The 23,643-nt window shown below is 36.4% G+C and overlaps 1 protein-coding gene across 1 annotated transcript in view; it reads right to left on the reverse strand.

Annotated features, from left to right (window-relative positions):
- The window catches only part of FMNL2 (formin like 2), a 421,529-nt gene that overhangs the window by 176,363 nt on the left and 221,523 nt on the right, over positions 1-23,643 (reverse strand). The window lies entirely within an intron of this gene.

The raw sequence follows: 23,643 nt of genomic DNA on the forward strand, positions 1-23,643 counted from the left end.
CTTCTTTATGCCACTAACAAAACCTCCAGACAGGTAGCCTCCTAACTCTGAAGGGAAATGATTACTCTTAGGTTCATTCAAATGAGCTTTAGAATTCTGGTGTTCAAAGCCCACAAACTGGAGAGAAAAGAATCCAAGAGAAGGAACATAGGGAATTTTGACTTCTGAAGCTCAACAACATTTAGGATCCCCACTCCCACCTCTCCCTGTTTAAATTGTTCTGCATTTCAGCCATGTATATGCTGAACTGGGAAAGCCACTTTGACATCCCCAGGGCTAAAATAGATGTCACCCTCACTCTACCATTATGAATTTTTTAAAAACCCCTTGCCTTTGGTCTTAGAATCAATATTGTGTATTGGTTCCAAGGCAGAAGAACTGTAAGGGCTAGGCAATGGGGATTAAGTGACTTATTCAGGGTCACACAGCTAAGAAATATCTGAGGACATATTTGAGCTCTCAATCCACTGAGCCACCGAACTGCCCCCATTATGAATCTTTCATGATTTTGTTTTTTAAACATTTATTTTGGATGTTTTCAGTTTGCATGAAGTGCATTTAAAGAAGTGAACCACTTGTGTTTGTTTTCCAAAAAATAAGTAAGTAAACCACTAGTTGAAATGAGTGATCATCATGATCACCACAGTGAAGAAAATACCCATAGTAAACATTTATTTTTCATGGCATCACAGGCTCTTCATAGTAAATGTTAAACAAACTCAAGAAGTTGACAATCTCAAAGAAAATATTGGCACATATAGATGTGAAGAAGACCTATATACAAGAACCTAGAAGATCAATAAAACCAAGGATAATGAACCCTGGAAAACACTTTGTAAAAAGAGAGATGAGAATCAATTCAATTAATAGTAATAGTAGGATATAAATCTTTCGAGTGCAAAGACTGCTTTGTTTTTCTTTGTAATCATGGTCCCTAGTACAGTGTCTTGCTCATAGTAGTGGTTTAATAACTGTTTTGTTGAATTTAATTAAATCAGTGTCCCTGAAGCCAAGAGAAGGCAGAATAGCCAGAAGAAGTGAATAATTAACAATGTCCTATGCTGTGAAAAGACAATGAAGAACACAATCTCAAAAGTAGGTCAAGGGAAATTTTTAATCCTTAGTAACATTTGAGATAACTCAATCAACAAGAATTTATTAGGCACCTACCATGTCCCAGGCATATGCCAGGCTGGGGATATAAATACAAAGAAAGAAATAATCCTATTCTAAAAAAGCATATATTATATTCTAGTGAATGAGGCAGCAAGTATATAAAAAATTTAAAAAATATAAAGCTAAACAGAGGAGATTTCTTCTTCTGTGACTAGTGGGAAGTTATCTATTTAATGCTTTGGGTTCAAATCCTGACTCCTTTTGCCCTGGACTTCTATTTCCTCATCTATAAAATAAGCATTTGGACTAGATGACATCAAAAATTCCTTCTAGATGTAAACTCTACAATCCTATGTGTATGATGTCAGGAAGTAAGAAATAAGTAAGAAAGACAGAAGCAAGAAAGCAGAATTAGATATTCTGTTTATCATTCCAGTAATGAGAGAAAGTTGAAACCATCATATCTGATTTGCTATGGTGACTAAATCAGGTGGTCATCTAGTGCCATTACTGTATAAAAACAGTCCTTTGAATAAATAGTCCTTTGTCTCTACACACCTTAAATCATATCATTCTGACTGAATTTTCATTGCTGTGTTGCCTAACCAAGGCCACTGTCATTTTAAATTTCTGATCCAACAAGGTATATGCTACAGTACATCTGCATTTCCCTTCCCTCATTTCTATCTTTAAAAGTTGGCCAGTTGGTCATTCCTGTACTAAACCGTGCTTCCTCTAAAAAAATTTAGCACATCGGATCTATTCCATGGGCACAGATTTTTGGAATATCATGTAGCATTCTTCAGCTCTGAAAATAAAACACTTTTCCTATTCAGGGAAAAGATGAAAATTTCCAAGTGTTCCATTACAATTCTCAGACTGAAAATAGCTTTTTGTGAGACTTTTCCAAATTATTTCCTTCTATTTAGACTAGGAAGAATATCATCTAGTTAAGCAGTCTTTTCTGATCAAAATATCCTCCAACTCATTTTCTAGTGAAGTGGTATATTAACTTGAGTTCTCTAATCCCAAGCATAGCTTTGAAAATTTTCCAAAACAGAAAAGTGTTTAATTTAATCTTGAAGGAAATGTTGTGCCAACAATATAGTATTTCATTATTTCATGAAAACTTTTTAAGCCTCAGCTTTCAACCTCCTGCCATCCAGTAAAGATTTTTATCCCTTTAGGTTTACTTTCCATTTTTGGGTATGTGAAACTTTCTTCAATCTCCAAAAGAATGGAAAAGCAATGTAAATAGTGCTTGACTTAGGACAAGATTTCAATTTTAGTTCTGATATTTGCTGGTTGTGAGACTGTGGGCAAATAACTTATACTTGGGGCAACTGGGTTCCAATAGAGTACTGGACCTGTAGTCAGGAACACCCAAGTTCAAATCCAGCCTCAGACAGTTACTAAATATATGACCCTGATCAAGTCACTTCACCTTTTTGCTTCGGTTTTCTCCAATTCCAAAATAGGGATAATAATAACACCTCCCTCTCTGGTTTATTAGGAGGATCAAATGAGATGATATTTGTAAAATGTTTAGCACAGAGCCTGGCACATACACCTATGTAAATGATTATTCCTTTCCCTAATCAGTTTCCATATCTGTAAAACATGACTACCAACACTGGCATTACTCTTTTCAAAAGACTGTTGTAAAGAGAGCATTTTGGAAACCCCAAAGTGCAATATAAAAATGAAATGTTATTCTTACTTGGTAAGTGGATGATACAGGACTTTTTTTTTTCAATCTTACTTAGAAGATAAGAAAATCTTTGAAGTCACAATCATGCCATCATACAGTTATGTGGGATTTTCTCAAAATAGAAGTCTAACCATGTCACTCCCTTACTTAATATAGTGGTTCCCCAATGATTAGGTCAATTATAAACTCACCTATTTCACAGTTAAAGATTTTCACAACCTAATTCCACCCTATCTTTTTAGCCTTACTTTATATTGCTTTCTTCATTCTTGCTTCTCCTCACACTGGCAGTTCCATTGGCTTATTCCATGCCTTTGCCGAGATTGTCCTCCATGACAAGAAGGCAACCCCACCTCACCTCCATCCCTTGCAATCCTTGATTTCCTCCAAAGATCAGATCAAATACCACCTCCAATGAATGCTTTACAAGACTTTCCTTGATACTAGTGCCACCTACTTGCTAAATTACTTTTTATTTATTTTATAATACATATTAGAGAGACAGATAGATAGGTTGATATTGTGCATATCTATATCTATATGAAATCTTCTCTAGGACAAAATGTAAGTGCCTTCAGAGCAGGAACTTTTTTTTTTCTTTTTTGTCTTTGTATTGAAATATATGAGTCAACCCTGAAATAGGTGACTTAAACTTAAGATAAGGTAAGTTGTTTGTGCTCTTACAGTATCCCTAGCATCTACCAGTGGGTGACACAGAGTAGATGCTTAATAATTGCTTTCGATGGATTGGGAATCCTATATCACCTATTATGATAGAAATAGAATAGGGTATAAACATGACACAGTGGAAAGTTATTGTTTATAAGAGACACATCAATAGTTTGAGCATTGAGTAGTGAGACTTCGCTATTTCAAAAGCAGATAACTTGAGAAAGTACCTAAACTTCAGTTCCATCAGTGAAATGACTCTTTTTTTAGAGATAAGATTATCCTATCATAAGTTAAAAAAAAAGATTTGTAGCCAGGACCTGTGGCTAAACTGGCAGTTCAAGAGACAGTTTCCCACTTATCATTGCTACCACTTCACTCTATTTGGCAAGTTGCTCTCAGTATAAAAAGAACAAGTAAAATCCTACAATGCAAGATTTGTTTATAAAAACATATCAGAACTTTACTCTTTCTTCCTTGACTTTAGAGCTCTGATATCTACAAATATTTCAATTGGTAAAGTAAGCAATTATAACTCCAAATCACCCAGAAATCTGATCCAATCCAATTAACACTTTCTAAGTACCTACAATGCACAAAAGATCAGGCTAGATAGAATAATAACATATGTAAAGCATTTTGTGAACCTAAAAGGGCTATAAAAAGTTTTAGGTTATTAGCTGCTATTACTCAAGGAGCTAAGAGAATATAACATATAAACAAATAAGCATAGGCATGATAGTCTGAGGAAGAAAGAGAAAACGAACGACTAAAGTGATCAGGAAAGCTTTCCTGCAGACCATGACCCAAAAGTCAAACTTTAAAGGAAGCTATCAATTTGAACAGGCAGAGATGAAGAGAAAACACACTCCAGGTGTGGGGACAAGAACTATACAAAAGCAATGGTGGGAGATGAGGATGGGCTACGTTAAAAGTAGCCTCTGTATACAGAGGCTTCTTTTCAAAACTTTATTCACCCAAGGTCCCATGTACATCAAAATATTCCTAGCAGATCTTTTTGAAGGAGCAAAGAATTGAAAATACAGTTGATGTCCATCAGCTTGGGATTGGATAAACAAATTGTGATATATATGAATGTAATAGAATATTATCACATGGATAAGAAATAACGGGCATGAAAAATTCAGAGATTTATATTATGTGTTGAATTTATCAGGAAAATAATATATGCAGTGCCAAAAAAAATCAGAGAAAAAACCTGAACATTGTATAATTATGGTGATCATACTTATTCCCAAGGATAAGAAAATAAACCTTCCTCCTTTCTAGCAGAAGTAGAAAACTATGATTCAGAATGATGCTCCAAATTCTGCTAGACTATAATGATATCATAATTATTTTGTCAAACTACTTTTTCTCACTATTTTTTTACTCTTTATTACAAAGGATGGATCTCCAGGGAAGGTTTGAAAGAATATTTTGAGAAATCGAAGTAATGTAAAACTAAAGGATCTTTTAAAAATTCATGCAAGCACAAATTCCATGGTAGTTATTAATTAAAATTCAGTATGAAAGTGGAAAATTCAGAAATTTTCTGTTAGGATCATGTTTACCAAATATGTCTAAAAATAAGTTTAGAGGGATTGGAGTGAAGAAGCTAACTTTAAAATCTACATCATTGCTGTAGAACAGTCAACAAACTCTCACGCAATCTAAAATATGGAATGAAGACATCTCTGCAGTTAAAACGTAAAATATGTTCAAATAAAGGTCATCTTCTAACCATGCCATTGCTACTAACTATGATTTATTATTGTGACATAGGATTAGTACTGAACTCTGAAACTTTCCAGTGGTTCTTGTTAACAATGGAGGCTACATAAAGGCATCTGGTGGCAGAACAGGGCTCTTTACAAAGTTAGCCCATCCTCCACCATGCTAAGATTAATAAAGAATGAGATCATTCAGATACAATCAACACTCTATAAAATAATTGTTTTGGTCAAATTATATTACACGCATTGTAACTGAGAGTGTGGTTAACTTTTACAAAAGTCTATCTTGATCTTATTCTTGGCTTAACATGGCACAATTAAAAATAAAATGGCCAAATACAAGCCAAACTGCCATTCAAAGTTGAACTAATAATAAACATCCCCCACCAAATGGTTCCACAAATTCCTTTTGTTTTCACATCCTTCTAAAACTTTCGCATAGTGAGTCATTTATTCATGATATTCTATTTCAGGCATATGCAAATAGGATCATGAAACTTTTCTTCGGACTGTAAAATTTTTAATCAGTCTCTTCCAGTAATAATAATAGCTCACATTTTTTTCTATAATAACTCACATTTTATACAGTGCTTTAAGGTTTACAAAGCACTTTCTTCACAGCAACCCTTTAAAGTAGATAGTGAAAGTACTATCATCAACCCCATTTAGAGGAAAGGGCGACAAGTCTCAGACTGGTTAACTAATTTGCCCACACAGGTTGTCACACAGATAGTTTTACCGCCAAGACACAAACATAGCTATTCTCATTCCAAGACCAGTAATTCTATTCACTACATGATGCGGTTTCTCATTTGTCCCAAACCTCTCCTTTCTACAACTCCTTATTGGTTTCCTGTATCACCAGATTAAGAAAATAGAAACAGTCACCCATAGCAATTAACAAATTTAACATTTATTGAGTATCTATTATATGCAGAGCACAAGTCCAGGCACTCAGATCCTGCCTTATTGCCATCACCTGCATCTTTTGATCATACTCACATGAGGCTGAATAAAACCTAAAAAAATCAGGAAGCTACTAACTGGACTCACTATAAATTTTGGTGACCTAATACCAACCGGCTTCTCACAGTGCCCAGCATATCATAAGATCTTAATAAAAGCTTGTTAACTGACTGACTGGCATCATGTAAATCAAATGTTATTTACCGAACCTAGAAAAGTGCTTTTTGTTGTTGTTGTTGTACCCAAGGCTAAATGTTTGATTTCCAAACACCCCTTTTTACAGGCTAAAAGAACTCCCAATAGACACCAAATAGACTGATATGCCATTAAGCAGCAAACTGAAATGGCAACAATTTTCTAAAGCATACGGGCATTTTCAGGTATGATGTGTACAAGCTAATAATAGACACCAAATGAAGTATAGAAACCCTTTCACATGTTCTTTATACATCTCTCTTATCCATCCTTTTCTCTCCATTTGCATGACCACCACTGCAATTCAGTCCCTAGCACTTCTGGCCAGCACTACTAAAATAGCCTCCTGATGGATTCTCCCAACTCAAATCTCTTCCCTCTCCAGTAACTGCCTTATTCCTAAATAAAGGTCTGACCATGTCACTCTTCTGCTCAATAAACTCTGCTGGCTCCCTATTACTTCTAGGTTCAAACAGAAACTTTTTTTAAAGCATTTAAACCCTTCACAACCTGGCACCAATTTATATTTCCAGGCATTTTGTATTACTCTTCTTCACAGGGACTACGGTTTGAGATAAATTGAACTTCTCAATATTCCCCATATATGACATCTCATCTCCTGTTTCCACGTGCCTACATTAGTTATTCCTCCATGCCCAAATACCTTGTCTCTTCACACCCACCTCCTTTAAAACTTTATCTTAAACAGATCCTATACAAGAAGTCTTTCCTAATATCCCTTACTGGTAGTTATCTTATATTATTAATTACCTTATATTTATCCTGTATTTTTCTAAATTTTCTGGTATTTGAACATGTTAGCTCCCCCACTGGAATGTAAAGTCTCTGGGGATAAAGACTGTTTCATTTTTGTCTTTTTACCCCCCCCCCATTTTTGTTCTAGCATCTGACACATAGCATAAGATTAATAAACACTTAATAACTAATAAATACAGATGGCCAGCTTTAAAATTATGTCACTAGAAGTAGAAAAATTATCTGTACCTTAATAACCTGGTTTGTCTATAAGGAAAACACCTGTTCCATCCATCAAAACCACCATTTCTATTTGAAACTGTATTGTATATGCACGTGTTAGTACTTCAAAGCTGGGTGACTTTCAGATCTTTCCTTTCCTGCCACTCCATGCCTCATCTATGTAAGTCTTCTCTTAACGCATGCAGATCAAGACACATCCTTGTTTTCTTATCTTCCATGACTTTTGGATAGTGCTCCTGCAAGACCTCCACAGATAATCTACACAAAATCCTGGAAGTCTTCCTCTGGCTCTTAACATTTTACAGGTAGCAAGGTGACACTCCGGCTGTCCATCTGTTATTCCTTGCTCTCTTTACAGGACATGTCCAATTATTTTTCCCCTACTACTCCTTTTTTTTAAAACATTTATTAATATTTTTTAGAAAAGTTAACATGGTTACATAATTCATGCTCTTACTTTCCCCTTCACACCCCCAAGCTCCCCCCACCCCCCAGGGCTGATGCGTATTTCCACTGTTTTTAACATGTGTCATTGATCAAGACCTATTTCCAAATTGTTGATAGTTGCACTGGAGTGGTAGTTTTAAGTCTACATCCTCAATCATGTCCACCTCAACCCATATGTTCAAGCAGCTGTTTTTCTTCTGTTTCCACTCCTGTAGTTCTTCTTCTGAATGTGGGTAGCTTTCTTTTCCATAAGTCCCTCAGAATTGTCCTGGGTCATTGCATTGCTGCTAGTACAGAAGCCCATTACATTTAATTTTACCACAGTATATCAGTCTCTGTGTACAATGTTCTTTTGGCTCTGCTCCTTTCGCTCTGCATCAGTTCCCGGAGGTCTCTCCAGTTCGCCTGGAACTCCTCCAGTTTATTATTCCTTTTAGCACAATAGTATTCCATCACCCGCATATACCACAGTTTGTTCAGCCATTCCCCAATTGAAGGACATACCCTCCTTTTCCAGTTTTTTGCCACCACAAAAAGCGCAGCTATAAATATTTTTGTACATGTCTGTTTATCTATGATCTCTTTGTGATACAAACCCAACAGTGGTATGGCTGGTTCAAAGGGCAGGCATTCTTTTATAGCCCTTTGAGCATGATTCCAAATTGCCAGCCAGAATGGCTGGATCAGTTCACAACTCCACCAGCAATGCATTAATGTCCCAATTTTGCCACATCCCCTCCAACATTCATTACTCTCCCCTTCTTTCATTTTAGCCAATCTGCTAGGTGTGAGGTGATACCTCAGAGTTGTTTTGATTTGCATTTCTCTAATTATTAGAGATTTAGAACACTTTCTCATGTGCTTATTGATACTTTTGATTTCTTTTATCTGAAAATTGCCTATTCATGTCTCTTGCCCATTTATCAATTGAGAAATGGCTTGATTTTTTATACAATTGGTTTAACTCCTTGTATATTTGAGTAGACCCCTGGCAGAGTTTTTTGTTATAAAGATTTTTTCCCAATTTGTTGTTTCCCTTCTGATTTTGGCTACATTGTTTTTGTTTGTACAAAACCTTTTTAGTTTGATATAATCAGAATCACTTACTTTACATTTTGACTGTTGCTTGGTTTTAAAATCTTTCCTTTCCCAGAGATCTGATAAGTAAACTATTCTATGTTCACTTAACTTATTTATAGTTTCCCTCTTTATATTCAAGTCATTCACTCATTCTGAATTTATCTTGGTGTAGGGTGTGAGATGTTGATCTAAACCTAATCTCTCCCATACTGTTTTCCAAATTTCCCAGCAGTTTTTGTCAAATGGTTGATTTTTGTCCCAAAAGTTGGGCTCTTTGGGTTTATCATATATTGTCTTGCTGATGTCACTTACTCCAAGTCTATTCCATTGATCCTCCCTTCTGTCTCTTAGTCAGTACCATACTGTTTTGATGACTGCTGCTTTATAGTACAGTTTAATATCTGGTACTGCTATGCCCCCTTCCTTCACATTTTTTTTCATTATTTCCCTTGATATTCTTGATCTTTTGTTATTCCAGATGAAATTTGTTATAGTTTTTCCCAATTCAGTAAAAAAGTTTTTTGGTAGTTTGAGAGATATGGCGCTAAATAGGTAAATTAATTTGGGTAGAATGGTCATTTTTATTATGTTCGCTCGTCCTACCCATGAACAATCAATATTGTTTAGATCTAGTTTTAATTGTTTGGAAAGTGTTTTGTAGTTTTTTTCGTATAATTGCTGAGTTTGTTTTGGTAGATAGATTCCTAAGTATTTTATATTGTCTAGGGTGATTTTAAATGGTGTTCTTCTTTCTACCTCTTGCTGCTGTGATGTGTTGGAAATATATAGAAATGCTGATGATTTATGTGCATTTATTTTGTATCCTGCAACTTTGCTAAAGTTGTTGATTATTTCTACAAGCTTCTTAGTTGATTCTCTAGGATTTTTTAAGTAGACCACCATATCATCTGCAAAGAGTGATAGCTTAGTGTCCTCATTGCCTATTTTGATACCTTCAATATCTTTTTCTTCTCTAATTACTACTGCTAGTGTTTCTAGTACAATGTTAAATAATAGAGGAGATAATGGGCATCCCTGTTTCACTCCTGATCTTATTGAAAAGGCTTCTAATTCATTCCCATTGCATATGATGCTTGTTGATGGTTTTTCGTATATATGGTTTATTTTTAATTATTTTTAGGAAAGGTTCTTCTATTCCTATACTTTCTAGTGTTTTCAATAGGAATGGGTGCTGTGTTTTGTGAAAGGCTTTTTCAGCATCTATTGAGATAATCATGTGATTTTTGTTTGTTAGATTATTGATATGGTCAATTATGTGGATGGTTTTCCTAATGTTGAACCATCCTTGCATTCCTGGTATAAATCCCACCTGATCATGGTGGATGATCCTCTTGATCACTTGCTGGAGTCTCTTTGCTAATATTCTTTTTAAAATTTTTGTATCTATGTTCATTAGAGAGATTGGTCTGTAGTTTTCTTTCTCTGTTTTTGATCTACCTGCCTTTGGAATCAGTACCATATTTGTGTCATAAAAGGAATTTGGTAGGACTCCTTCTTTGCTTATTATATCAAATAATTTGTATAGTATTGGGATTAGTTGCTCTTTGAATGTCTGATAGAATTCACTTGTGAATCCATCAGGCCCTGGTGATTTTTTCTTAGGGAGTTCTTTGATGTCTTGTTCAATTTCTTTTTCTGATATGAGATTATTTAGGTATTCTATTTCTTCTGTTAATCTAGACAATTTGTATTTTTGTAAATATTCATCCATATCTCCTAGATTGCTATATTTATTGCCATATAATTGGGCAAAATAGTTTTTAATGATTGCCTTAATTTCCCCTTCATTAGAGGTGAGGTCCCCTACTACTTCTTGTATATATTCTTCAGTTTATTTAGAAACAAATCCTGGATCTTTACATTGTTCTTCAAGTGACGTGAAATTTAGATATTCTGTTATGCCTACATCTCATACTTATGGTGATTACTGTAGATCTCAAAGTATACACTTTTATTTTGATATTCTGCAACATTAAGTTGTTACAAGGCCCAAATCACACATCCATTACTTATTTGCTTTTTTAAACCCTAAGCTGCTGTCTTATAATCAATACTAAGTATTGGATCCAAGGCAGGAGAGTATAACGGCTAGGCAATTGGGATTAAGAGAAAGTTAGGAAGTATCTAAGGCCACATTTGAACCCAGAACCTTTGTGTTTAGGCCTAGCTCTCTATCCACTGAGTCACCTAGCTGCCCCTCACACAGTCATTATTTACTTAGACTCATAAAATCAAGAAAGTTGGGGCTGGAAGAGACTTTAGAATTCATCTAGGATAGCCCCTTTATTTTACAAAAATAAATACTTAGACATGAAGAGGATAAAATGATTTTGCTCAAGGATTCAGAGAGTTAATGGCAAAACCATGATTAGAAGAGGTCTCCTGACTCCTTCTTTGCTGTTTTTCTACTACTTACACAGCTGTTTCTCAATAATGTTTTGGTAGGAAAAAACCATTGAGGAAAACATCAACCTTTGATGCTACATTGCTGGTTTCCAGTTTTGAAATGAATAAATTGCTGCTTTACAACTTCAATAGAAATCTAAATCAAGATATCTGCATCTTCTACTCTCTCATCTCTTCTCAGACCTTCAGGAAACAAGAATTACTGAAATGGTTGTAATACAGACCATGTTTCCAGCTCCTAACTGCCCCCGCCCACCTCAAATCTGGCTTGTATGAAACCTGAGTGCCTACTATAATTGGCCTCTTACTACACAGATGCTCACAGCTGTAGAGGCAGTTCCTTGGAGGTCATTATGGAAAAGTAAAAGGGCTTGGGGGGTTGGGGAGAGGTATAGTGAATCCATTGGAGTAGAAAGGTTTCCAAGCTTTGCAAATAAATGAGTGACTGCCCCAGGAATGGAGCCAAGGAAGGGAGGACAAGGAGGGCACGTAAGACTGATCCATCTGTGCTGGCCTTGGACTTCTTTCTCCTCACTCCTGAAAAGCTGATAGAAATTCTGGAATCCAAATACTTTCCATCTCCAAAACCCATATGGAAACAGGGAGCTTTTAATTGGTACAATGTCCTCAGATAGAATAGAAAAACAAGTTTTACATAATAGATATTTACAGGTTTGTGTACCAGTAATTTCCTTCTGTTCTATAATGACATGAAAATGCTTTCACTTGATATATAAGTTCAGATTTTTTTTAAGTTAAAAAAAAATTCACTAAGAGCCCAGATAGCAGCTGAGACTGAAAAGGAGTATAGGGAGATTAGTATTAGTTGGAAGGAGAGAGTAGATGGTTACAATTGGCCCCATAGGTCAGGAATTTGCCAAACCCATGATGGAGATGGCAGGATAAATAAAATATAGCAGGCTATAAAGATGCTGGGAAAGACTGCAGAAGGGAATAGGGAAAAGAGATAGAGGGTGAGAAGTGCCATCTATTTCATCACCTTACTCTGGAGTGGTGGAAAAGGGAGGGCAATCATCAGATAGCGGGGTGAACTGGCAGGATTTTTTTTTCATGTTAGCCATGTTGCCCAAAAAAAGGCAGGAAAAAGGGAAAAAATGTTACAAGCTCATTCTAGTTATAAGTTCATTCTAGAAGAAGATAGTGTTTTTCATGAGTTCTTTGAATTGTCATAATTATTGTGTTAATCAGAGTAGCTGTCTTTCACTGTTGATTACTGACAAAATATTTCTGTTTCTCTGCAAGGTATTCTCCTTATTTTTTTTTAACTTCACTTTGCATCAGCTCATACCATTCTTTTTTTTTTTTCCTGAAGTTATCTCTTCATCAAAATCATATACCACAACATGTTCATCCATTCCCCAAATAATGGGCATCCCCTCAATTTCCAATTCTTTGGCAAGACTCCTTCCTAGAATCATAGAATGCTACTGAGGCACTGGAAAAAGCTTTGAATTAGGCATTTGTGGACCCGGGTTCAAATCCCATCTCTGCCAAAAGAGTGACCTTGGGCACATCGCTCATGTTATTTTTTTAAAAAACAACAAAAAAACAACCAAGAAGTTACTGACATAACCTAGAACATGTCTAAATCAATGGTCCTGTGAGGCAAATCTTTGAAAATTGTTTTTCTCTAATACTTCACCTCTGAAATACTAAACTGATTACCAAGAATGTGTTAATGACCACGGATCATCAAGTGACATCCACAATTATTCTCTCTCTGTTGGGCAGCAGTGATGACCTTGCAGTTAGGAAAACCTGTAATTAAATCCCTCCTTTGATGCTTCCTAGCCCGGTGATGACCTAAGCCTCAGATAGTTCTTTCAAAGAGTAGCCTCCAAGGAAGGATTCAATACAACAATAAAATGGCACATCCTGCATAGGACATTTATGCCTATCTTGTCTTTTAGCAGCAAACTTCCTGGGTCTCCAGGGTTATGTTTCTAAAATGTCATTGTACCTTCACAAAGAGCATAGCACAATGACAGCTATTCTTAATAAGCCATAACTGATATGACTAGAAAAACTATCATTCAAGTATCACCTCTTCCTGCCTTCCCAATCTGGGACAGTATTAGGGGCACTTTTGCATACTTCCTTAACTTCTCCAGGATCTAAGAGATTGAGTTATAATTAGCATATTAATTGACTGTATGCAAACATACTTCTAAAGGCTGAAGGGTGCTTGAAAAAGTATGTTATCTAAACAGTTTTAACACTCTTACCCAAAATATTATTTACACTTTTAATTTGCTTAGCAAATAAGTTCTTCACAGGCAGAACAAAGTAAACTAGCCCAGCCTAAATGCTGACAAATTCAAAGTTAGCAAGATCTACTTTAATTAGACAAATTTCTCTTCATTTCACTAGTAGAATTCCCAACCTGCCAGGAACAGCTCTTACTTTTCCACTTCTGCTAAAACATCCAGTTTCTTTTGACGGCCATACAACTCAGCCCATTTGGCTGTATGTACGTGTGCGTGTGTGCACGTGTGTATTTCTTTAAAGGAAAAAACTCAGTTTCTGCTTCCAGGGCCAGATGGGCAGGCACTTTGGCAAACACAACATATTGCCTGAAAGACACAGTTTAACTGAGTTCTGGGCTTCTGCTCAGTCTGGCTGTCGTTGAGAAGCACGTTTGACAGACCACTTGCTTTTGGCTGCCAAAAATGAATTAAAAAGAGAACACTTATTTCTCCTTCCTTCACTTTGTGTCTTCAGTTTTCTCTTTTCCTCTCTGTAGTACTGACAATCTAGTTCTTTTTCCACTCTAAAGGTTGCATGGCAATGGGAATCAGTCAAAGCTGAAATATGTAAAATAAGTGTTTTTTTTTTTGAGATTCAGTATCAACTTTCCAACACTCTGCAGACCACGAATAAAACATAGCTTAGATAGTTGAGCAGGTTAGTCAAGGATCCCTTTGATTAATAGAAGAATGAATTACAGACCTTGGACTAGAGTCCAATGGAGTCTCACTTCCCTTTATATGTTTGGGGACCAGAGCCTTCCCTTTAATACTTGTTGTTCAGTTATTTTCACTTGTCTGACCCTTTGTGACCCCATTTGGGTTTTTTTGTTTGCTTGTTTGTTTTTGGCAAAGACACTGGAGTTGTTTGCCATTTCCTCCTCCAGATCATTTACAGATGAGGAAACTGAGACAAACATAGTGAGTGAAATGACTTGCCCAAGGCCTCAGTTAGTAAGCATCTGAAGCTGGATTTGAATTCAGAAAGATGAGTCTTCCTGACTCCAGGCCCAGAGTTCTATCATCTGTGCCAGGTAGCTTCCCCTTCTCTAATAGGCAACTCTCAATAACTTTTTTAGAACTGATAACTTTCTATTCTCCACAACTTTCTCACCCCTATTTAACAATGAAAAGAAGATGTGCCCTTCAGAATACTAATTATAAGAGTAAATACTCTTTGAACTAAGCAGTCAAAGTATTGTGGGTGGTGCTGGGTTGTTTTTTTAACTTTGGCAAAAAAGACATTTTTCCCCTACCAATTTCCTAGTCTCTCCTAGCATGACACAATGAAAACTAGCACATGATTTTGAGAACCTGGATTCAAACTCCAATACCATTATATTGTGAACCTGGACAAGTGAACTATCACTTTTCTAAGACTTCAATTTCCTCAACTGTAAAGTAAGGAAATTAGTTTACATCAATCTCTAAAGTTCCTTTTAGATCTAGATCTACATGTTCTGGGGAGCTAGGTGGTATCATAGTGCACAGAGCACTGGCCCCATAGACAGGAAACCAAACTCACATATTTGGTAGCTATATCACCCTGGGCAAGTCACTTAAACTTGTTTGCCTGTTTCCTCATCTATGAAAGAAGGTGGAAAAGGAAATGGCAAACCACTCTACTATCCTTGTTAAGAAAACCTCAAATGGGATCACCAAGAGTCAGACATGACTGAACAAGAACAACTATATGCTCTTATATCCAAGGCACTGTGCTGTCAAGTTCCAAATGGATTAAAAATAGCTCAGAGCTATCCTCTCCTCCCAGACCCTTCCTAAGCTCATCTCCAATACAATCAAATTAATTAATGAGTATTTATAAAACACTTACTACATGCCAGGGACTATGTATAGCACTGCTGCTATAAGGGAAAAAAACACCAGAAAATCCACTTCCCATCATACACCAGAAGTTTACATTCTGAAAGGAAAAGATAGAGCTATCTAGAAATGGATATATGTATATATTGATATGGATATGGATATATAGACAAATAGAACTTTATTACTTGCCTAATTTCTCTCTTTCTGTAGCCATCAAGAAGAATTCAGGACAGTCATGGTTCTCAGCTGAGAAGATGGTTATTAAATACTCATGTGTTTGTTAATAGGATAGCAAAGGTGAAAAACAGGAAGGGGCAAATTTAAACAGATCCCCAAAAGCAGGGTGTTATCAAAAAAGGAAAAGCTTACCTAAACAATATAGAATTGATTTTATTCACTATTAAGTAATATAATATGAAACAAAATCAAATATTAAAAACAACAGTTAGTAAAGAACACGAGAGGGAGGAAAAAATTATCTGTACCAACAGCTGGAAACAAAGAGAACAGATTTATATGAAGTCAGAGTCTGAGAGTCTGGAGGTAGTTGTGTTTAAAAGAAAGCTCAGAGCTAAACTTTGAGGCTGTAAGCAGAGCCAAGGATGGGAACAAAGCTGAAAACAGGAGAGAGGAGTAGTGTTGGGGTCAAATGGAAGCTTTAGTCAAAGTCACACGTTTTAGAACTGCTACAGGATCTCATTAGTGATCATATCCTCCAATCCCCTCACTTTACACTTGAGAAAACCAAGGCTTAACGAAGAGAAGTGATCAACCCAATGTCAGACAGTGGTAACAAGAGGCAGCATACAAAACCCAAGCCCGCTGACTGCCAATTCCATGCTCTTTCCATTACAACATGGTTTGTCTTCACTTATGCTCTCTCAGTAACCTTTATAGCTTGGCCCAGATCACAATAACAGAGACAACTAAAAATAAAATTACCAATGTCTACTATTATTATAGTTCAGTGACAGCAGCTGGACTATGAAAATACTCAGACTTTTTAAAAATAACTATAATATTTACTAGTAACAAAATCTTGTGGATGAGACTTTCAATGGCGATTCTAGATTAACTGTAAATAGAGACTGTCCAAAGGCTTTTTCTAGTGCCTATAGGAAATTAATGGAGAGAACTCTTTATGACTATTAACCAAATGAGTTTATATATATATATTGCTAGCTATTATTATTACTGCTATTACAGGAAAATTGTGAGCATGTCTGCAAAAGAGTTTAAGTTCCCAGATGGTGACCTTCTGAGCAAGAAGTTAGCCTCCTGTCTTCTCTTTTCTTGAACCTAATGGTCCTCTCTGACCTCATCTACTGTTTCAAATAATCAATAAACAATCCCTTCTCAAGAAACTGTGCTCTAGGCTTTCCTCCTCAGCAGAGTAAAGACCTAAGGTCAACGTTTCTTTACAAGCCTTGGTCTTCATCTGAATCAAGCAGTGAAATCAAAGTATAGAGTTCACTTTCGAATCATCTTCTATGGGTATTGACTAGTCTTCCATATCTCCAGTTAACAGTCCTAACTTTACCTATAAAAGCACAAGGTCTTAAATACAGTAAAGCTTAAGAAATTGTTAATGAAAGAAATTATTGAGTCTTTGTCTGCAGTCTCCAAAGATCTTATTCAAGAAGAGATATAACTTCTGGTTCTCAAACTCTCTCTCAATCTCTTGAAGTTTTGTATCTAAGATTCCCAAATGAAAAAATAACCTGGCCACGCAACCACAATGGCTAGCATTTCTAAAAATGTTTTAAGGTTTACAAAATGCTTTGCATATATTAACTCATTTGATTCTCAAAGCAATCCTGTGGAAAGGTACTACTCTTATTCTCATTTTACACATGAAGACACTGACACTGAAAAATATCAGGTGACTTGTCCAGGGTCAGGAGAAGGATTCAAATTCAAGACTTCTGACAAGGCCAACACTAAGCAATGAGAGATAGGAAAACTAAGGAAGTGTTATTATTGTACTATAAATAAAGAAATGATTCAGACTGAAAAATGGATTGGTTATCTGTCATTGCCAGACAATAAAGAGTTTAATATTTAATTATTATCTTGATGATTAAGTCATTAAAAGGACATGGGTCAGTCTTGGTCCCAAAGGTGAGATAAACTCTTTGTTAGAGAGGATCTTGACACATACAATTTAACCCTCAGACTCACTCCTCACTGCACTCAAATGGCAGCAGGGGTTCTCACCTTTCTCCCTGCAGGCAGAAAGCCAAGCCTAAAGGGGCAGAAATCCAATATCTCTGAAGGGTTTGATACAGGAAACAAAATCTGAATGGGCATGGCATCAAGCCAACTCTTCGTCCTGGGCCTTTTTAATTCTCTTTTTCCTCTAAATCATTCCATGGAAGTGAAGTAAAATACATTCCTCCCCTCTCCCACAGCTAACATACCCCTCTACATCCCCCACCCAAACTGCTATGCAATGTCACAGTCAGCCATTAGAGGGCAGGAGAGAGCCATGTGAGGGACACCCCCATAGAGAAGACTACACCCTCTCCCCCTTACCCCCACCCCCCCATACTGGAAAGAAATGATTTCCGAGACAGGAACTTTCTCATTCATTCATTCAACACTTACTCACTTCTCATTGTAAGGTCGGTAAGACACAACTCCAACTCTTGAGATATTTAAAATCCCAAAAAAAGGTTTTCTGGTTTCAGATTTGAATCATTAAAACTCAGTCACCAGAGTCTACTACAAATAACATCAATAATTGGTGAATTTGTCACATCCTTCAACTTCAAATCTTCTGATTCAGTGCTATCTCCTCTCCGCACATGGCTAACCTTTTTAGCTTTACCTCTTAGCACAGGTAGACTACTAGTTAAATAATTTAGGAAAATTCTATGAAATAGAGGTTAATGAGGTCCTAGAAAACCAATCCAGAAGTCATGGTAAAGGGTCTGTGGAATAAGGTTGTTTATAATCAGTATTTATTCTTGAATTCTTCTTATTGAACAAGAGATCTCTTCATATGTAACATGATATATTAGAAACACCAGTAGGCTAGAAATCAGGAAACTGGACTTCCTGATCTACTTACTGGTTTATAGAGTTCTTGAGAGAAGGGATTCTGCCTTATTTATTGTTGCATAATTCCAAGCACCTAGCACAGTGCCTCACACAAAGACATCTAATAGAAATATCTGTTGAACAAAAGTGAAGATCTATCTATAGCCTAACCTCACTCTTTACAATATTTTTCATTGTAAAAATATGTTGAGGGGGCAGCTGGGTAGCTCAGTGGATTGAGAGTCAGGCCTAGACGGGAGGTCATAGGTTTAAATCCGGCCTCAGATACTTCCCAGCTATGTGACCCTGGGCAAGTCACTTGACCCCCATTGCCTACCCTTACCACTCTTCCACCTATAAGTCAATACACAGAAGTTAAGGGTTTAAAAATTAAAAAAAATATGTTGACTGCATCCCAAAAAGGCAAAATGGAGATGAAAATAGCCTAATGTGCAAAAAAAAAGTTTTAACTATTCTCTTCGTAGTGCCAAAAAGCCAAACAAATTATGGCATGTGACTGTGATGGAATACTAATATGCAGTAAATAATGATGAACAAGATAGTTTCAGAAGAACCTGGGAAGATTTGTATAAAGTGAAGAAAAGTGAACAGAATCAGAAGAACAATTTATTCAATAACAAGAATGCCAAAAACAAACAGCTTTGAAAGACCAAAGAACTCTTATCATTGAAATATTCAACCACAATTTCAGGGGACCAGTGATGTTGCTTGCTGTCACTTTCTGACGAGAGAGGTGATATATTAAAGATGAACAATGAGATACATTTTTGGTCATGCTAATGTGTGAATTTGATTCTGTTTGATCAAGCACATGTATTACAAGAGTTTTGCTCTGCTTTTTTCAGGGGCAGGAAAAGATGGGGAAGTAGCCTCTCAAGAAATGTTTGCTCACTGGGGGAAAAAAAGGAAAACATATGGGACTCCAAAGTCTTTGTTTTGGGGACTTGATATACTCAGCTTTGGAACTCCTACATTGTCTGTCAGTCAAACAAGCATCTAAATACTTACTACATGGCACAGTAGATAAAGTTCTCAGCCTGAAGACACAAAGAGGCATCTCCCTGAATTTAAATCTGGTCTTGGACTCCTGACTGCTAGCTGTAAGACCCTAGGTGAATCGCTTTACCCTGTTTGCCTCAATTTCCTCAGCTATAAAATGAGCTGGAGAAGGAAATGGCAAACTACTCCAGTATCTCAGCCAAGAAAATGCCAAATAGCGTAATGAAGAGTTATAGATAACAAAATTACTGAACAGCAATAAAAATATGCTAGGTACTGTGCTAAGGACTAGAAAAAGAAAGCGGAAGGAGGGGAGAGAAGATTCTCTGTCCTCGAGAATTTATATTCTAATGGGGAACATAACATGTATAAAACTAATTTCATAAAAGATATATGCATAGTACATGAAAATTGTTCTCAGCCAGGGAGAAGTCCGTGAGGACCAGGAAAACCCTCTAATAGAGAAAGTAAGATTTGAGTTGATTCTCAAAGGAATTGAGGGAAATTAAAGGGCAGAGGTGAGAAGGGCAGAGCCTTCCACACTCAGGGAAAGCAACAGGAGATGTGTTTAAGGAAGTGCAAGAAGGTCATTACAGCTAAGTCACAGAAGAATGCAGAGGAAGGGAATAAAGTAGAAGACTATAAAGGTAGGAAGGAGGCAGATTATGAAAAGTTTTAAGTGCCAAACAGTTTTTTAAAAATATATTTGATCCATAAAGTAATAGGAAGTCACAGGAATTCATTGGAAGAGGAGGTGGAGATTGTAACAGTTAGTTAGCCCTACAGTTTAGAAAAATCACCTTTAGCAGCTAAGTGAGAGCTGAATTGGAGTGGAGAAAGACTCCCAGTTAGAAGACTATTGCAGTTATCTAGGCAAGAGGTAATGATAGCTTGAAATAGGATGGCAATGGAGTGAGGAGAAAGAAAGAATACCCATGAAGGATGGTATGAAAGCAGAAATGACATGATTTGCAAAACAGATCGAATGTTTTGGGTAAATAAGAATACAGAGTTAAGGACTGAGGTTTAGGGCAAAGGCCTCAGTGACTTCAGGCTGAACTGTCCTGATTGGTGCATCAGTACCATAAGACTCACAAGGACTCTCTCCATATGTAACATGATATATTAGAAGCATCAATGAATGGACTAGGTATCAGGAAACTGATTGCAAGCAATAATCTCAACAGACCATACTTCACAATATCCTCTCACGCTTTTATTTTCTTGCCATCCATCCTGCCATAGTCCCTCCCTTCCCCTTTTCCACCTCGTTTCAAGACTTCTAGAAAAGGAATAAGGATGTGTCGGTAGACTCCCTTTTGGCTCTAGTAACCATTGACTGTGATTTCCCAAATAAAAATACCCTTCTCTGGCCGTTCCTCAATGTGTTGTCTCCTCTATTAGCTCCTTGAAGTCAGGATCTTTCTTGCTATTTTATTTGTATCCCCAGACCTTACAGTGATGCTTGGCACAAGCTACATACCTATTAAGTAATTAGTAAAGATACATGTACCTATCCACTTGAAGGATGATATTCTTTCTCTAAATTTATATGCCTTTTATAGTCTCTACCAAAGAATCTTTTATTGATAATATCTTGCATTAATCTCTTGGGAATTTTCACATATGTGTAATTTGCCTGAACAAGTAAGCTAGAAAGCGAATTCCTGGAAGTTAGCATTTTTTGTATATCTTTACAGCACTTTGTACAAGGCTGAGCATTTAGTAAATGTTCATTAATGGACAAACTGAATGCTCCACCTGCAAGTCCCTATTCCTACAGTAGTTGGAAACGATCATTATCTTCCTTATCCCCTAAGAATTATGATTACTTTCTATTTTTGCTTCCATCCCAGAACTTGTCTGCTTCCATCACAATTTTCAGAGTGATAACCACATTTCTTCATCTCAATACTTTCTCCATAGATGCCATGCTAACCTAAGCGCTCCTCTCATCACCACCAAGGACCTACCACATAAACCCAATTTACTCCTATCCCTGAGATTTTTGCCCTCAAACTCATCTTCCCTCACTTTCTGATTCTGGCAAATCAGCTAAATCCTAACTACCACACAGCATTTCCCATGCAAATATCTGACTCTATTCTGTAGGTTCACTAATTGGCTATACATTCCAAACTTGCTAAAATTCTACATGATCTTTACTTTTATGCAAAGATCCAAGTATTAGCCTAGACATGTTATCTGTGAATAAAATTTCTTCATTATGAACAACAATATTTGGGCTGTTAAAGAATTATCTTTAAAAGCAGACAAATTGCCTTTCTCAATTAATTTCAAAGTGTAATTTCACAATACAAAGAATGCTTTTGTCAATTTTCAGAAATGGTTTATCCTTAAAAAAAAACCTTCCAAAATAATAATATATATCATTTTAAGAATGGCAAATTATTTTCTCTGTGTCATCATTTGATCACCAAAATAGAATGGTATGAATCAGAATTGCTTGCTTTGTGGAAGAAAAAAAAAGGAAAGGAAAGTTGGGAAGAGGAGAAAATCAGAGAGGGCAAAAAAGGAAGAGAAGAATGCCTGATTTCAAAGTTCATCATAATCTCACATAGCCCTAACTATCAGACACTTTCTCCCACAAGTGCTACACTGATTTTTACTGTCTTTATACATGTTAATCCTCCATTCATGAAATGCTTTTTTACTATTCAGATCCTGCCAGTGATCTCTCCTTTGCTTTAACTTCAGCTCTCAAGAACCTGTACACCACTGACCATTTGATTATATGTTGCCTTCTTTTGTCTCCAATTATCTAATTGTTAAAATATTGCATCTGTTATAAACTTAGAATCATCTTGAGGGCAGTGACTTGTCTTTTATACAGTTCTGGGAACACAGGAGTGGTTTAACAAACACTGGGCTATTGACTGACTACATACATTAAATTGTCATGATTTTAGGATTCAGTGCATTTCTCAAAAGTAATCCAAGAAAAACTAAAAACCTCTCTAGTGTGACCAGGTTTCTGGTTAGCTAAATAAAATGGAGTAGAGGTAGGAGGGCAATATTGCTGGGATAAGGGGATGAGCAGAAGGAAAGAAAAGGTGAAAGTGGCATATTTTTTTCTTTCCTTCTCATCATAGTCCCCTTGAATATTTAGTGATTACCCAGGAATCAGTGTCCATAGTTTCTCCTTTAGACACACATAGTACTTAGCTGAATTAAAATTCTATATTAGCCCTTACCCTCCACCACCACTCCCCAACCAAAACAAACCAAATAAGCAAATAAATAAATAAATGGATGAATGAATGAATGAGTGAATAAATAAATAATCCAAGAAGATAAGGCCAAAAACTAGGAGTTTACAATTTAATATAAAGATATAGATCAATACAAAGGAAAATATGCATATAAATGTAAGGGAAAGGGAATGTGATTGTTTTACAAGTTCTGATGGGATGAGTTCCATTATACATAGATGTTACACTGAAGGCTATTTGGACATAATAACAGAAGAAATGACCTATCATAAATCAATGGAGTTTTTCTAGGATTCATGTGCTCCTAACTTTTTCTCTTTGAGGACCTGTTATAACTCTAAGGTCTAAAAATAAAAATTGAGAAAAAGTATTGAGAAATGAGAGACCTGGAATAAAGGCAGAGGTAGGGACTTCTTACTAGGAATCCAGTAGCATTTTTCTTTTGCAGGGAGGGCTTGTGGCATTTAAAAACTTTGCATTCACAGTGCCTAGTATATAACAAGACAATTAATAAATATACATTAGAATGAATTTGTTGCACTTCTAAGCTAAAAAAAGATTCATAAAACACCTTGTCAAATGGACTATTAAAATGGAATTTTTGGAAATCCTCGTGCCTAGCATAGTGTCCTGCACCAAGTATACATTCAATGTTTGCTGCAATTGATAATGTAGTCCCATCCCATAGTCTGATATTTACAGCTATGTCTTAGATTTCCTTGCTGAAATCTTTACATTCATTTGATTTGTGGGATCCCGGACAAGTCACTTAACCCGCATTGCCTAGTCCTTAACACTCTTCTGCCTTAGAACCAATACTATTGATTCTAAAACAAAAGGTAAGGGGAGACGGGGAGAGAGAGAGATAAGATGGATAGATGGATGGGGAGAGAGAGAGAGAGAGAGAT

The sequence above is a fragment of the Gracilinanus agilis genome, chromosome 3, assembly GCF_016433145.1.
Source record: "Gracilinanus agilis isolate LMUSP501 chromosome 3, AgileGrace, whole genome shotgun sequence".
Lineage (NCBI taxonomy): Eukaryota > Metazoa > Chordata > Mammalia > Didelphimorphia > Didelphidae > Gracilinanus > Gracilinanus agilis.